The sequence below is a fragment of the Urocampus carinirostris genome, chromosome 6, assembly GCF_059441175.1.
Source record: "Urocampus carinirostris isolate Australia breed hairy pipefish chromosome 6, RoL_Ucar_1.0, whole genome shotgun sequence".
Taxonomy (NCBI): Eukaryota; Metazoa; Chordata; class Actinopteri; order Syngnathiformes; family Syngnathidae; genus Urocampus; species Urocampus carinirostris.
The window spans coordinates 24,293,226-24,311,374 of NC_142354.1; the positions used below are offsets into that span (position 1 = coordinate 24,293,226).

The window sequence follows — 18,149 nt, forward strand, 5'->3', positions numbered from 1 at the left end:
GTGAACATTTGAGGAATACCTCATTCATACACAAAGCAGAAAATGTTGCTTTGTTTTATTAATCCATTATTAGACCTCAAGCATACTGGTGTAGAGCAGGTTCCGGATACACTAATTTACCATGTACCATAATGAATTCTGATAACAAGTTTTGAATGTAATTAAATCTTCCAAGGCAATGTTTTGTATAAATAACCGTACGTAATTATGAGAATTGGAGGGACATTCTCAAGTACAGAACGTTACGCAAATTTCTCACAAGTTTAGCAACTTCAAACACCGTTATCTGATCCTTGTGGTATCGGATATCTGAGACCACGCCCAGAGAAGCATGGTCTGGTCCAAATAAAAAGAGTAGCTGATCGATAGCTCACTCTCTTCTGTTTGCCTGGATTATTTGTCTCGCACGACAGCCGTGCCATGTGGCCTTCGTGCGGGCCTGCACTGCGGCCTTGAGTACAGCATGTGGGCCATACGTTGCGACTCTTCGGAGCTCGAAACCAAATCTCTCCACAACAACAAGTGAGGTGATGGTTATAGATTGAACTCCATGGTTGCTTTTGGGAATAAACGTTTTTTCTGTTCAATGGGATCTCCCCAAATCGACTAGCAATAAAGCAGAAACTTTCTATTTGTGCTAGTAACTTTCAGACTTTCAGCGGTCAAAAACTCCCATAATCTCCGGTGCATCCCCCCCTTCCTTTTTTATTCTATCATTGATTCTCTGTGTTAATAAACTGTGTGTCCTATTTCAATCCTTTCAATTATTGATTCTATTTTCATGGGATTAGTCATTCATATCAGAACTCAAGGAACTCAGTAATATCGTAATTTATTTTTTTTATCAGTGTTAGAAATTCTAGCATCCTTCAGAGAAAAAAAAAATATGGTGGAGCACAAGCAACACCTAAAGAAAAAAATTGTTAACTGATTGCAGTAAAGAATAATTTGTGTCAATCCTTCTTTAATTTTCAAAATTAACGGTAGAAAAATCCCTACATTGGCCACTTCATTAAAATGAGTTTGACACCCCCAGAAATCTAAAATGTTATGCACAATTACACTTATAATAGTTGGTTTATTTTATTTCCCTTTTCATACCTTTCAAACTATGCCAAGGAAGCAGGAGTGTTTAGTGTTAGCCCAAAAAATTCTCTCAGCCAGCATGATTGAAAAGTGTTCCTAAATAGGATAAATGAGGCGAATCTTCCGCATGATTTGTCATTCTCGTACAATTCTGCACACATTCCAGCAAATTTAACAACCGTGTATTAATCAAGCTGTGTTTATGATTCCCAGATGATGAGAAAGCTCCATTCCAGCCGTTTAATTCTCATTTTGCGAGGCATTTTTTGAGGCGCAACGGGCTTGTTGACTTCAGCTCTCTACGCGGTTGCACTTTTGCAGGTGTTCTCACCTTCCGTTTAGCCCCATCCCAATCCCTTTGCTCACCCCACTTCATGCATCACGTCGGTCCTCTAACAAGTGCATGCATATCACCAGTGGGGGACACAGACCTCGTTTTTATGACGTGACCAAGGTCAGCGTTTAAACTGAGTGTGACCTTGCTCATAGCTCATTGTGACAAAGTGGCAGCTCACCGCAGAGGAGAATGCTCTGCTGAGGAAGATGATATCCCTCTTAAAAATATGGCTTCCCTATACACTCAATTCTGATGTTCTCGACTCTTTTCTGGATGCGTGTGTGTGAGTGAAGGGGAAATGCGGGGGTGCACATAATTGGGAAATCTGCTTGAATTGAGAGTGTTCACCCTTGAGGAATCTCAGGTCGTCCTTGTGAAAAGCATCTCTGCCTCTCTCCCCATCTCGTGCGCACGATCCCGTCCCTCATCCCTCTACTCCCGCATCCCTGACTCCTCCCCCTTCCAACAAACACCCTCCATCCTCCTTCCCTCCTTCCATCCCTCCCTCCTTCACTCCATCCTTCTGCAGATCAACGTATTTGAGAAACTGCTCAGGAACGGAAGCGGTCCGTGTGTGGGATGCGGAGGAAAGTGTGCTGCGGTACAGTGATGAACTGGAGCGTAGAGAGTGGAATTTCAACGCTGTGACGGAGAGGTTGTACCTGTGTGCTGCATTGGTGGATGACCCTCCACACCCTTCCTTACATCCTACCTATACAATACTTACAGCCCACATAAAGTGAAATTCTACCGGTCACGTTTCGGGGGCTGTCAGCCAGCTGTCCTGAGGAGCACCGGAGTGGAACCCGGTCCAGTAGCGGAGAAGGAACCCCTGCAGTAGGATGTAAACGGAGTTCCCGCTCTTCACACTGGTGAGTTGACTTGAGGCTGTTGATATTTGGCTGAAGGCATTAAAATGAAACACTATGTATTTACTTAGTTTTTCTTCATTCGAAGATTTTATATACATACATATATATATATATATATATATATATATATATATATATATATATATATATATATATATATATATATATATATATAGAGGGAGAGAGAGAGAGAGAAAGAGAAAGAGAGGAAAATAAAGGGAGGAAGAGAGACAGATGGAGTGAGAGAGAGAGAGAGAGAGAGAGAGAGAGAGAGAGAGACATAGATAGATAGATAAATTGATAGATAGATTGATAGATATAGTATATGGATACATCTCTATTTATAGTTTTTCAATACAAAAAAATGTGTTTGATTGTACAAAAAGCCCTCATAGACTTTGCAGTGTATAAAGTATATGAGGCATACAAGTGTGTTATTCTTCACAGGCACACATTAATGGTGGAGGTTGTTGACGGCACCTGTGATATGAATGGGCCACGTTTACTCATTTTTTAGGGGTTTGAGCGGGGCAAGGATTGAGTACCTCAAATTACGTCTCCAGCATTGTCTCCAGCAAATTGCTTTAAATTGCCATTACCCTTGCGGGAAAATCACACACCTCCACGTACCACAACGGGGCTCCTGATTAGCGCATTTCAATCGGGAATGGCATGGACTTGTGATATGATTTTTAATGCGTGCCACCAGTGTCACATGCATGTGATGACGAAATTGTTTAAATTGCTCCATGTGCACGGTGTTTTTTTCGGAGGGTGGTGCAAAGTAGCATCTCATCTCATTAGGATGACGCGGACGCTCAAGGTCCCAATTAGCTGCCTGCATGGAGGGTGGCACGCAAACTGCAGGTTTTGCTTTTGTCAGCAGCCCTCCCATGCAAACCTTGACCTCATTGATTCTCTTATCAACTTTACATTGATTGCTATTTACTTTTTTTTTTATATATGAGATTTTGTTTCCTAGCAATAACATTCCTAATTCCGTTTTTCGTGGAAGAATCATTGTTTACTGTAGGCATGGTTTCTATGCCTTTTTCATGGCCAAATTCAAGCATGTTTTAAGGAATTTCAAAGCCACTTTTCCAATTTCTCTAGTACCCTTCAAAGAAGAAATCCGGTGTCGATTACGTATTTTGCAGAGTCACAAATATATTTACAATTTACTAATGTGATTTTTAATCTTGCCTGTGCATTTATCAATTCATATGATTTTTGAATCTCAAGTATATCCCATTTTTTTTTTGAGCCATATAGGTGACTGTAATATATAGCTTACATTTTCAGTTGCAGGAAGTTCTTTCCATTATAATTTAACACAGGGAAACACAACCTTATTTTTTTGCATGACCCATAATAAATGGCAAGTCAAGTCATCTTTATTTGTACAGCCTTTAATCACAAAGAAAGGGCTGCACAGACCACAGCTTATTGCAAACCACAGACTATTATTACTCCTTCCCTTGATCTAAAACCTACATGAGGGCAAGGAAAAACTCAAAAACCTCAACATGAGGAAAATGAAGAAACCTTGAGAAGGGACCGCACATCCCCCTTCCTGGATGACCAGGCTGCAAATAATACACAGATACGTGAATTATAGGTCATTCATAAGCTATATACGTGTGTTTTAAGCCTAGATTTAAAAATTTCCACTGAGGTTGCAGATCGAATCTTGGGGGAAGAGCGTTCCTCAGCACCGGGGCCCATAATTGACATGGCAACCTTGCATTAATATACATTTCATAATTATCTGTTTAGGTATAGCATGCAGCTGTCTTCTTCGGCTCGCCCCATAGGGCACAATGACTCTTAACGGGACAATGCCCTACAAACTAATGCCAGCTGCCGTTAATCACAAGTGAAGAGGAAACGCGTTATTTTTAATCAGACTTGTTCAGAAAGATGGCAACAATTTCAAGCATTTACAAGCACATCACCCAAAATTCAAGCGCCTTTCAATCCTTGAGTACAATATTAGAATTCAAGGATTTCAGGGACCCTTAAAAACCCTGTGTAAGGCTACCAAATAGTTTAATGGATGCAATGTCTGTATGACAGTTAGAAGATCTGGGTTCAATTTAGTTTTTTTTTTGTACTTTTCATTAAAAAATCCACTTTTTAAAGAAAAAAAGGCCAGATTCAATCCAGTGTTGTTTTTGTGGGATTTTCTTTCCGAAACTCTCCTACCCACATTTCATGAACATGTCAGGTTCAACTCAAATTACTCATTTACTGCTCATGGCAACCAATCAAGAACATTGGCATGCGCTCCAGTTATATGTAACTCTAATGAGGACGAATGGGATGGAAAATGAAGGAAAACGATTTTGGCTGAAGTGTAAAAGTGCAATTGTGACCATTGGACAATTTGTCCATCTCCATTAACCCTACCGCTGTCTTCAGGTCAAAATGACCCACCACCGTGGAGTTAAAAATCCAGAAAACAATTCCTTCAACAATATATTATTTAACTCAAAATGTTATAACACTTTTTAGATTAAATGTAGGATAATAATTATATGTTGTTTTTATTCACATTTCCATGTAAGAAAAAGTACAAAGATGGTCCTTAAAATAAGGAAAACATGAGGGTTAAGTTCAATATGGTAACCCATGAAGTATAACCATGTGAAAAATATAGCAACGTACACTTTGAATGTCAATCCAAACTAGGATTTAGTCTTAGGGCATAAATGCAGGATGAATATGAAATTTGCATCCACACTCTATGATTATTCTTTTGAGTGTATATGAGGGAGAGGGGTACATGGGTTTAAACAGAACACGACTTTTGTGTCAATCTTAAGGTTGAATTATTCCTTAGGCAGATTCTAAAGAAGTACCTCTTGACCTGGAAAGAAATAGGTCAAACTTCATTTGAATTCATCACTAAAAAAGCATTCAAAATGTTTAATTATTTTCTAAAATTTGCCAGTAAATATGTTTTTTCTTTGGTGTTTTCTTGGGGGTGTGCAGTTACAGGTTAACACAATTACAGGACCAAAGTGATATTCCTTAACAATTCATATTAATCACGCAGTAGATACTGATCATACTGATTGAATGTTTATAGATAGTCTCTGTAACATTTGACCACTAGATGTCGCTTTATCGTGTAGTGGAACTAAAAATGAGTGCTAAAAAGCATGAGAAAAACTTCAAAGTGACCAAAATGCAACATGATTCTCTATTTTTTTGGGCAAAGAATAAAGAAAGATAAAAGTAATGAAGAATGGTGAAAAAAGAGAAAAAGAAAGAAATATTAAACATGTAAAGAATAAAAAAGGAAGAGAACAATAAAAAAGCAAGAAAGAAGAAAAGTTGAAAGGAAATACGAAAAGGTGGGAAAGATAGGACGGAAAAATGAAAAAACATGAAAGGGAAAAGGTAAGAGAAAAAGAGAAAATAAAAATACATGAGAAAACAGGGAAAGGGGAATAATCAAAATCCAATGAAAATACAAAATAAAAGAAAAAAGGACAGAAGAAAAATGAAATAAAGAGAAAAAAGGTTTTAGCAAAAGAAAATTTTTTTTTTTTTTGTGGGTATCCTTAGCAGGTGAGCCTCATGTTATGTGAAAATTTGAAAAATACACGTTTTAATTACAGTTCATGTATCTTTGCTGATTATCTAAATCGATGTTTATGTTTTTTTAATGAATTCAGTTTTTATTTAACACTAGGAGGTGCTAAATAATACACACTGCTCTTAAGCAAGGTCACTATAATAGATTGTTAGTGCACATTTTTTCAAACAAAATTGTGATTTTTATCAATAAACCTAATGACTAATAACGCTCTATAGAATAGAAAAGAATAGAATAGAATTTACTTTTATTGTCTTTGTAACCATATACACAAAACGAAATGTCAACCCGTACAGTTGAACTGTAGCGAGCCGATGCAGCCGCAGCCAAACAGGGCGCCGCCATTTTAGACCCAATTGCTGTGTTGGGAGTCATTAGGTGACCAAACCCCCCAATTCCAACCCTTAATGCTGAGCGCCGAGCAGGGAGGCAATGAGTACCAATGTTGTAAGTCTTAGGTATGACTCGGCCGAGGCTTGAACCAGTGACCTCCCAGTCTCGGAGCGGGCGCCCCTCCCACAAGGCCGCCGATCTGTATAATGTATAGGTTTATGTGGCTAAAATTTGCAATTCTCCTGATTCAATAGTAAAAAATTACCTCAGCTCTTTAACTAATTTTGTACTGTAACGTATAAATATGTTTCCAGTGGCATTGTCCCTGCGTACCAAAACGTCAATAGTCATTCATTTTTTTTTATTTTTTTTTAAAAACTCCTCTAAAGGCTTTGGCGCTACTGATCAGTAAGTTTCAAGCCGCTGGGAATGATTTCATTATGTCAAATCACCATTAAATGGCAGGAATGGTGTTGATCAGTTGTTTATCCCCACATCCAGGAGCCCCCACTTATAGAAGGCATTGTTTATATATTGGAGGTATCACAAATGCAAAAGAATCACTAAAGTGAACGTTCTGCTTGAAATGCATCCTTTCACAAAAGCTGTTTTTCTCAGTTTTTTATTTGTGGGAACGAGTATTTTCAACAAATTTAGGAATGTTCAACTGTATTTTACTGAACAATGGTAAAGGCTAGTAATATACTTTGTTTTTTTAGAAGATGAGGGTTGAATGTTTCTATTGATATGGCCTATGCCTATATGGCTACAGAACCTCTGTAGGCCTTCAGAAATGTCCAGCCTTGAATGAGTTAATCTGGTCGCCATTAATTGAGCCTTCTCATAAGTTTTTAGTAACTCAAAATGTATTGATTGACAATATCAGCAAAGGCCCAAGGCTCCAGCGCATTTTTCTGCTTTTCATTTACTTCCTTCTGAGTCTCACATGGTTATAAAGTATTTCCCATTAGCTCTTCGCTGATGTATTCACATTGCATTTAGGTCATTGAGAGTTTGCGTTGTGTGTACGTGCGTGTATTTATAGAGAGTCTTTGATGTTGCTCATGAGAGAAATATTCCACCACCCGTCACTCTGCAGCCAGACGCTGCAGCGCCGTGGAGGGCCGGCTGTCATATTTGCTTTCTCAGAAACCAGCTAAGTGATACGATGTCTACATTTGTGGGCCTTTTCTACCTTTCACGCGTGACAGTGCTGAGTGGTTGGCCAGACTCTCGCTGAGCCGATTACAGGGGCGTCCCGAGTGTGCCCGATTTATGTAAGAGCTGCTCCGTAGTCAAACAAAGGAGTCCTCATAAAGCCTCCTGCCTGCATTGGATTCAGTTTAAGTTTTACTTCAAGCTTGGAGATTTTTAGTTATCGCAGTCAATGGGGACCAGAACTCCCTGCGAAAACTGAAAATCCGCAAAGTACTGAGGCCCCTTCATAAAAGCCCAGAGGGTCAAATTTACCTTGAAATGACGCCCATACAACTGAGAGTATACTACTATAACAAAGTAACACCAATAGAGCTACAAAATAATACAGAATTGCAGTTAATTGAATGGTCTTTTTGTCATTATACAAACATACAAAGAAACTGAAGGGCTTCTCCTTTCAGAGTAAGGGCCCGGTCACACAGCCGTTTGCGGCTGAATCACGACCAGAAATTTCTGCCTGTGAGGCGGACGCTATTGGACGCTATGAGATCGCCATACAGACGAGATACAGCAGTGATTAACACGCGGTCGGAAATTCGCACGCGGCTGCTCAATTCTTTAGAGCGCGGGTACACAGCCTTTCACGGGCGTATCGAGGCTGAACCACGGCCAGAAAATTTTTGCCGTGAAGCAGACGCTGTTGGGCGCTGTTGGACGCTTGGAGACCGCCATATAGACGAGATACAGCAGTGCTTTACTCGCGGTCGGAAATTCACACGCGGTTGGCCGCGCGAAAAAGTTTTGAGCTGCTCAAAACTTTGAGCACGTGTTAACCACGGGCGGCACACGAGGTAATGACGCGGAAATGGCGCAGAACGACGTGCTCTGGCCGCGGCCAGGGCGTGGTTACACATGGGTAGGACGGGAAATTTCAGCGGGTAATCGTGGGTGGAGCATGGTAATAGCATGTTCTGCGCCTGTATCGCGGTGTTATTACGTGAAATTAGCGTGTTACGCGTGTGACGGTCAAACGCCTTTCTCCGCGTATATACAGCGCGATTTGCCGAGCACACGGGACTGTGTCTTGAGCGGTTATGATTTCTACAGCCCGGTGTTATGCCGAGAAATACATCCCTGCCGAGATTTGCATCCCCTCGCTACTACAACCACTTTTACCTCGTTTTATCTCACTTTTATATCACTTTTAGGGAATGTAATGGCGAACATATAACCAAAACCACTTCGTCTTGCATTTGTTGGGAATGTAATACAACTTAAACCATTCCGTCTTTGTTTTTGTTGTGAACGCAATCGAACGGTAATGCACACCGTATATAAAATCCTCCCCCCCTCGCGTGAACGCGCATTCTGCTGCGCTGCCAACAAAAGCGATCGTATTCTATATAAAACGCTTATTATAACAATAAAGCGAGCTAATTATAACAATTGGGAGATCCTAGTCTATATAACGCGTTTATTTAAACAATAAAGTGCGATCGTATTCTACAAAATGCGTTTGTTAACGCGGATGAAAAAGTCACCAACGTCAATGCACGCTTCCAACAAAAGCGATCGCAGCAGAATGCGCGTTCACGCGAGGGGGGGGGGGTGCGTAGGAGCCGGATTTGGGCACAACACTGGCTCGGGAGCTTTTATACCCGAGAAAATTATGCGGAAATGACGCGATGAGGAAGCGGAACAGTCGCCGGAGTCTGTTTTGCGGGCATACCACCGATGAACAGCGGGTTGGCCAATTTTGCGCATTTTCCATCGCGGGCAACCACGGGCAAAAAAAACCCGCAAAATTTTAGCCGTGATTCAGCCGCAAACGGCTGTGTGACCGGCCCCTAAGAGAGCAATGTCGAGAACGGCTGGCTCCTCGTATTGAACCAGATCTCTGCGATGATTAGAATGCAGCAGTACCGAATGTACAACTTCCTACGAGTTGTCGCTCCACGGCTTCATGGGTAATGGGTCTGGCGTTGGTGATATGCAGGTTCGGCAGGGGTGGCTTGAGAGAGTTGTCACGTAGCTTAGCAGAAGTAGGCCGGACCTGCAGCCCCGATATTGCACACAGGGTGATTACCATTTCTTCACGCTCTTCTGACTTTCTCAGAGTTTGATTTAATGAATGAATTTCTTTTCAATGTAATGAGTCACTAAAAGAAAGTTGTTGCAGTGCTTCACAGTTAGTTTGAGTGGCTTCATTGACTTGTCCTGCCACTCCGTTTTTTGACTGATAGCATACACCATCCAATCACAGTGGTCCACGCTGACAGTCACGGCTACCCAATACACACCCACACATTCTGCCCTGTGATTGTATTTTTTGTGAGCTGTCTGCTGAACACAGTGCATGGTATGTGTATATCAATGGCAATAAAGACAATTCGATTCAATTCTAAATGCACAAAACAGTGAAACAGCGATCACTGAAGCGAAGTAGTGAGGGATTACTGTGTCATATTTTCTTCACTATAAAGGCGCACTGGATTATAAGATGCGCCTCTAAAAATATTTTTCGGTCACATATTTTTAATAAATAAGGCACAATAGAATATAAGTCACATTAAATTGAGCCTATCTTGAGAGCTTTCGTGTTTATTTGTGTATCACCGTTGGGCTCACTTATGGCATACAGTAATTCAACAATTGATCAGTCGATAAGTGTCGCTGATTTAAATCACAATACATTGTATGCAACACGATTCAAACTCAGAACATGGCGATGAGTGCAAGGCATTTTACCACAAGGTCACCAGTTGTACAGATGACACAGGAAAATCCATTAGCTAATATCTCATTATCACACTAGTTTACTCACGGCGCCAGAAATAACTATTTACATAGTGAATTTTATTTTGCGTTCTAATAGATTACACATGTTTTCCACTTCTTTACCTGTGCATAAATAACATTGCAAAAGGCAGAAACAGAAAACAAGTGACGTGGAGTAACTAAGAGATGCGCTATGCAAATCAGTGTTTCTGTCACCCCCCCAAAAAATTGTGATTATAAAATAAGCTCAAATACCTTTTCGTATGTCATCTGTACCACTGATGGCATCGTGGTAAAATCCCTCATTCCGGTGCAAACAACGTCTTGCGATTTGGTCTAGCGAAGATTATCGAGCTCATTTATCATTGCTCAATTATGGTAACACACCGTAAAACCTTGTGCACTAACAGTTATAAATGCTGTGTATATAAGGTGCACCAGGTAATCAGGCGCAGTTTTAAATCAACATTTGGCTGGATAAAAACGTTGTTTTGGCCTTACATTGGAAAAATAGAAACATTTGACCACAAAGAAATAAAAGTGGAATATGTTTCCTAGCGACAGCAAATTAAAGGGGCATTCAAATACAAAGCCGAGAAAGTGTAACAACATTTATAATTGCTGGGGGAAAGAGCCAGCCTTCACTTAGCTGAGTACTGGTGTGTTCAGTCAATGGTGAGATATTTTTTTGCAGGACAGATGCAAAAAGCTTTTTGAAAAGGAAAAGTTTTCCTCTTGGGTTTTTGAAACATTTAATACGTGGATAGCTGTTTGTACGGAACCGAAAAAAAAAAAATACCGCCTAATTACAGTATCGACTCCGTGTGAAGAGATGGCTGAATAACACTACTCCATGTATTCACCCAATAACCTTTTGTACTCTTGTGAAAAGTAACTTTGGGGAAACAACTTGTTTTGAGGGTGATTAATCTGTTAAATTGTATCTTAATAATGTTACGTGAGTAAAGTATTGACATAAGTATCGAATCGTCTTTGTCTTATCGCCAAAACATTTACAGCACTAACAACATATGTAAAACAACATATGTAAAACAACAACAAAAACCTAAATGTCACATAAGGAAGGTGACATGGGACCCAAATGTGGGGAAGCAGAAAGAGAAGGGAAAATGGTTTCATTATCAAGAGTGCAAGGGTCAAACAAACTCTCTGAACAAAAGCAGTCCAAAAACAAGCAATCAAGTAGCGCAACAAGCAACACAAACGGACATGACAGCTGAAATTGCCTGACAAGGACAGAAAGAAAACTGAAGACGTAAATACAGTCTAAGAGTCCTTGAACTTTTTTTGCTCCCCACATATCGTAAACTGTATCAAATCTGGTTTTATGGAAGGATTTAGACCCATAGTATACGAAAAAACCAAAGCGACCAGATGATGACAGTTCTTCATCTTAATCGAATCCATACGATGATCTGGTGTGTTTACAGACACGAAAAGGCATTTTTTAAAATAACTATAAGATATAACACAAGACAGTCTCACTTATTTTGGGTGTGAAATAGACAAAACCCAAAACTCTCCTATTCCATGTTTGTGTTGTCAAATTAACAGCACGCTACAGCCTGTTTAGCAAACAGCACGCCTCTCTGGAGAGTCCCGGCAAGTGCAAATGAGAAGGTGAAAGAGATCTCTACGCAGTGGGACAAAAACAGGTGGACCGGTAGTAAAAAAAAAAAAAAAGGAACAAAAGACACCCAAAGAGGCAATCTACAGAAGAGTCCGAGCGATAAATCAGATGAGCGTAGCGTGGTGAGCTGGCTGAAATTGACTATCAATAGCAAGGCAAGCATGCTTGCGCCCATATGAACACTTTATGGACTCAGCTCGACAGAAATCCAGCACATAGCACAGCTGTATTTTTTCCAAAATTGTATTTTCAGGCAGTTTTTTGAAATGAAAACGAACTGTGAGTAAGAATCAAAATGTTCTCTGAAGACAAATCAAACTGCATTTTTAACGTAATTAAAGACGTTTGTTTTTCGTCATGGCTGGTAGTGATTGTGCTTGTCCTCCATAATCAGGAGTGATTTCCCTTAAAAATGTGCGTTTAATTATACTGGCGTTACATTATGTAACTATCTGAATACGCAATGAACGACTTTATGCTAGCCTCATTTTTTCATTAGTTCCTTGCTTCGTTTGTCGGGATGGGCTTCATTTGTTTAAATACTGGGGGAAAATATGGGCCGCACAGTGGATAGTGTCGATAATTTTAACATGTACATTTTCCATCATTCAAATTGAAGGTGCACTGGAGATTATCTTGTCTTATACTATAGGCACGTACAGAACCACAGACAACTATTTACATTCACATCCATGAAGCATTATAATATTTGATCAAAGGTAATGTCTTGCTCAAAGATAATATGTGTTTGTGGGAGGAAATTGGTGTGAGGAAATTGGAGAAATTTGCGGCTGTGCACAGGCCAGGGCGTGGGTCAGAAACCAGCGGTTCTGGAGCCCGATGCGTCTCTTTGGCACTCCCTAGTGAATCCCTGGTACTTTTTCAAAAATGTTTGATAATGGAAAAAGATAGGATTTCTCTAGGAAGGCTCTTATTTTTTTGCGGCTCCAGACATTTTTTTGGGGGGTGGGGGATCCAATATGGCTCTTTAAACATTTTGGTTAGCCAAGCCCTGTCACAGGCTCTCACTGGGCCTTGTTGGGCGCTCATGGCTCGCTTGTTCAGGCTTATCACTTCTGATCCCATTTCATAAATTTACATTTGAACATGCCTATTTGTCTCAGATTTAATGGACTGAATTTTTGCTAGAGAGTAAGGAGGAGAAGAGAAAAATAATCTGTAAATGTTCTCTATTTTGTGATATAAACAATGGGATCATTCCTAAATTGACCAATAAATGTACAACACAGCAATCACTTGAAATTGATAGAAGAAGCGTCCGGTTTAAGGAATGGGTTTTCTCATCTCATCTCATCTCATTAGCTGCACCGCTTATCCTCAGTAGGGTCGCGGGGGTGCTGGAGCCCATCCCAGCAAACATCGGGCAGTAGGCAGGGGGCACCCTGAACTGGTTGCCAGCCAATCGCAGGGCACACGGGGACAGACAACTCACTCGCTCATTCACACCTAGGGACAATTTGGACCGGCCAATTCACCTAAAATGCATGTTTTTGGAATGTGGGAGGAAACCGGAATGCCCGGAGGAAACCCACGGAATGGGTTTTATATAAGAAAATATAAATGACTTGAGAAAAACAGAACAAGAAATATTTGGGACGGTCAGGTGATTTGGCAAAAATGTAATCACCATTTTTGTTTGAAGAAAACCAAGCTGGCCATGAAATTGATTCGCTAATGCAGCTAGCAGCCAAGGGCTGCAGTAACAGTAAAATAAGCCCCAGATACAAGCTCTTACATGCTCTTTCTATTTATAGAGATCATGATTTTGTTTTCACGCATTTCCTCCCCTTCCACGGAGGTTTGTTTTAAATTCAAAATCAAAGTTTTATAAATAGAAGATAGTTGATCCTCGTCAGTAGATGTAGCATGCTCGTGCATATGAAACTGCGACTGTTTCAACATTTCTGTTTTATTCATGGTAAAATAAAGAACAAGTGTTCTCATTGAAATTCGACCTCCATCAATCATTAGGGAGAAAAAGTAGAAACACCTGCAGACTGCGCTCAACCTCTCGCCCAACAATGTCCTGTCTGGTGCAGATAAATGACGATAATTGAGTACTAATTGCCTCGTTGAACAAAACAGCTTAATCATTTTAACCTGCCTCATCAGTTCCACTTACTCCTCTCTTGTCACATCTTTTCTTGCTGTGCCTCTTTTTGACCCCCTGCTTGTTTCTCTACCCTTCTGTGCATATTCTTAGCAGTGTTACATAACATCGGCCTAAATATAACAGCTCCGAAAATCAATTTTAGGTGCGGGAATACGGTGAGTGTTCTGGGATTGGGCATTTGTGGGCACTGAGTATTGCACTCAAATATGGATATCACAAGTTTTAGAGCTATAACCTGAGAAGACGATCTGAGAGAGAACATTGAAAGCACGTGTTTAAAAAGAAAATAAAGGCAGCCATAGTACACAAATAATTGTGGGACAGAGAGACCTTAGCGTGAAATCAAGATTTATTATCATTACCTGGAGTTTATCATTACCAAGAGTTTACATAAAAAGCCATAATTAGTTTTTGATCTTCTGTTCAGAGCTTTTAATTGGGTTGAATAAAAAATGCACATGCATTCTTGTATAAATTTGACACATGGTGATTTCTTTTGTGAAGAAGCCTCTTTCATTGCCTTGAAAACTTGGTGGCTAAATATAGACAAAACTGTACACCTGCTAGGTGCAGGTGGTTTAACACAATTTTAATGAATTTGATCATTAAAATTATTTTTATAGATCTTCACCTTTTAGATGTCACGACCAGAACAGAAGCAGGACCCAGATGTGTAACGTTAATATTTCAATAACGTATATTGAAATATAGAAAAAAAGGCACCGCCCACGACGCGGGAAGCCAGCCGCTCACGAAATCGGAACATGTTCCGAATGCCGAAGTGGATCTTCCGGAGCGGGAGATCAAAGAGTAGTAGACGGAAATACTGGTTGTTAGCCGGGACGGGAGACCAGAACGTGGTCGGGGTAAAAAACCGGGTAGTAGCCGGAGACAAACAGGGGAATCAGGAAAGGACGGGTGAAAAACGGGACAGATGGGAGTCAGAGTCAAATATGCTTGCTTTGTGAAAACAGAGGTTCGCTGACGGATTGACAACAGGCAAGTGAAAGGACTGAGCTTAAGTAGGACGGGGAACCAATCAGGAGCTGGCGCCCACCCAGCGGGCCCAGGTGAGTGTTATCAGTTGTCATGACATTAGAAAAGTAAAATACATTTTGTATATATAGTGTGTTGTTGTGCATGAAACCACACGTTTCATACCGATTTACAAAAAAAAATGAGATTGAGGACGAAAAAGGAGCCAAAGATGACAAAATATACTCACGGCAGCTCATAGCCCAAAGCATCCAGCATCTGAGATGGACAGACAGACGGGAAAAGGAAAGATGGAATGGGGGTTAACAGAAAAATTGTCAACAAGCATTTGGACTTCTTTGAAAGGGTGGTGCACAAGAACCGCTTTGATTTTGGTAAAATATGTGCAATGTATAGGAATGTGTTCTCTAATGTACTTTCATTTCACTCGGTATGGCAGAACCATCCACCTACAAGAAAAATAATGGCAAACCAATGGCAATAAGCTTTCATGAATCAGATATCAAGCAGCTAACTGATGCAAAATGGTAAACAAACAAATACAACATGCTAGTATTTATTTTAAAAATTAACTCCCAGTTCTGGGATATCCAAGGTCTGAGCTGTCACATTGTTAGACCATAGGAGCATAAATTTTAGGCATCATTTTATACTTCCCCAGCTCTAGCGATTAGTCAAAGTTGAGTAGACTTTAATAATATCAAGATACATAATAGAAACGTTATGTTCACACATGGCCAAATGGCGCAGTGAGACTTTTACAGCCTTTGCACACGAGCTTATCGAGGGCTTCAAAAGAGCAGTGTAGAGGCTTGTTATCACACAAATAACTAGAGACCAGCGCCAAAGTGACAGATGACCTCGCACCAAGATTTCGCAACAGTCGCATTGTACGTGTAAAATGGTGGCGTAATGGAACACTGAGGGACCATCACAATCTATTCTTTAAGTGAGCAGAAGGAACGTGGGAGTCGTTGCCAGCATGATAGATGTATAGCACGTGCTTCCTCTTGATCATAGGCTTATTGTCTAAGTAAGTGTCATCATCATCATCATCACCACGGCCACCGCCGCTCGCACTGACTGTGACTTCAGCATGGTTTCCACTTTGTCTTGATTTCCTCCCGTTTTAAAGGAGTGTGATTGCAAGGCAGCTTTGATTAGAGCTTATTGATGGGCAGCAAGTGTATTGACAAAATTACAGGCTAGGGACGTCATCGCCACATATAGCGTGTGTTAATGAAGGGTGCAACTAAATGAAATCCATCAAACAGGCTGTCAGATGCTAATGATGCTCCGTGGACCGAGTGCCTTGAGACGAAAATCTCTGCTTTATTCGCAGCTCGCTTTATAGATTACTGGCAGGGATATTTAACCGGACTTCTATTGCTTCTATAATGATGTTCAGGTAGCAGGGTGTCAGAGTTTTGCAGCGTAATGTAGCGTGATGTCCTCATCTTTCTTTAGTTTAATAGCAGTATGTTAGGACTCCTGTGATGAATACGTGCATACATTCTTCCGTTTGATAACAATCATGATCCCACTGAATACAGCTCAATATTTTTCTATAATCCTTTATTGTGAAATGGAAAAATAATTGCTATGTTGACTGTATTGGCGGCTTCACAGCAGAAAAAAACCTTGGGTCCCTTCCTGAGCTCAGTGAGAAAGTCCAAGATTAAAAGAGACATTTTCCATTTTAAATCCTTCATTTGTGTGTTCAAGAAACTTTTGCTGTAGATTTTCTGACAGAAAAGTTGACCGGCATTGTGGTGGGAATAAGGACAAAAATCTAAACGTGAATTTATCACCTGTCGCCAACACACGCGTTCCTTTTCAGTCATTTAGGATGACCGTGATCTCTTATTTTTGTCAAACTAATTGTTCATATAACAAATCATTATCAAGTTTCATTTATTCAAAAAATAACATTGTGCCAAGCAGTCAAAGAGCTACACTACATTTAGTTTATCCCTAAAATTACAGATTCATATTCCGTGCATAACTTGAAAAAATCTTTAAGTAGACATTTAGGTTTACAATCGTAAGAATTCATAGCACAACTTGTAAAGTGTGCCTCCTGCATTCTGACACTTGAAAATATACATTCCTCAGTAATGTTTGGATACAGCAAAATTTAAAAACACCTTTAATAAATGCACAAAAGACAAAAGGTTTGGTTATATTATGCCCCTCAAATTGACATTTAAAAAAAACAAATTCTCACCACATTAGTGGATAATTTCGCCCAATTTAGGTAGATGATTTAGTTACAGATGTTCTTCTTCCTCGCCGCATCCCTGATTAATCTGGGGTCAGCATCCATACACATTCTTACAACTATGTACAGTAAATGATACAACGAGAGTTTTACTGAACCGATCTATCGCAACACCTGACGTTGGTAGTCATTAGGTGACCAAACCCCTAATGCCGAGCACCAAGTCTTACGTATGACTCTGCCTTTGCTCGAACCAGGGAACTCACAGTCTCAGGTGGGGCACCCTACACCAAGGCCACTGATCTGGTACGCATTGTATTATTATAAATAACTAATATTTAAAACAGGCAAAACTTTCTGATATAGCAGTTTTTATGGTGTTATAAGTAGTATTTTTCTGATCTTGAAGAAAATAATCTTAAAATGAGGAAATTTTGCTCCTTTCAGGGCTTATTGTTCTTGTTTTTCTAGAGAAATACATTAAAAACATTGTGTAATAAGCACATTAAATAAGCCACATTTTCTGCCAATTGGGTACAAATGTATTTTTTGCTCTGCTCACATTATGAATCATTTCAATTGAAGTTGTCTGGCAGTGAATATAGTAGGTTAGATAGATAGATAGATAGATAGATAGATAGATAGATGGATAGATACTTTATTCATCCCCGCAGGGAAATTCACAAATTCGGTTAATTGCCTTTTGAAATCCATCACATGAATCTCTATAAAAACATTTTGAATAACATACATATTGAGATCAGCTCAGAAGAGTATACTATTTTACTGGAACAATCGGGTTGCTTAAATAAATTAGAGTGACGGGCACAGGACTAAAAACAAGAATAAACGAGGAAAAACATAAAATCTGACCATCCTTTAATAAACTTTCTTGTAAACTTGGTGGCATTCGCAATGCAGCATGAATATTCTTGCTGTACTATTTTGCAGTATCCCAATCTATTTCAACAATGTGGAC

General features: G+C 40.0%; 1 protein-coding gene and 1 long non-coding RNA gene across 8 annotated transcripts in view; one reads left to right on the forward strand and one right to left on the reverse strand.

Moving 5' to 3' along the window:
- The window catches only part of LOC148364316 (uncharacterized), an 81,951-nt gene that overhangs the window by 40,769 nt on the left and 23,033 nt on the right, over positions 1–18,149 (reverse strand). The window contains exon 3 of one of the 4 annotated variants that reach the window (XR_015850744.1): positions 15,179–15,207. The exons of 2 other annotated variants lie outside the window; for them this stretch is intronic. This is a non-coding gene — a long non-coding RNA (uncharacterized LOC148364316). Of the gene's footprint in view, positions 1–1,933; positions 2,326–15,178; positions 15,208–18,149 lie in introns of those variants that run through there. One more of the 4 variants, XR_015850741.1, reaches the window with a different exon arrangement.
- LOC148364317 (G protein-coupled receptor 22) overlaps positions 1,930–18,149 on the forward strand; it is a 34,474-nt gene continuing 18,254 nt past the window's right edge. The window contains exons 1-2 of one of the 4 annotated variants that reach the window (XM_088338381.1): positions 1,936–2,078; positions 2,153–2,295. The gene's annotated coding sequence lies outside the window, so the exon portion shown is untranslated. Of the gene's footprint in view, positions 2,296–13,980; positions 14,109–14,927; positions 15,024–18,149 lie in introns of those variants that run through there. The other 3 variants (XM_088338382.1, XM_088338380.1, XM_088338383.1) reach the window with 3 other exon arrangements.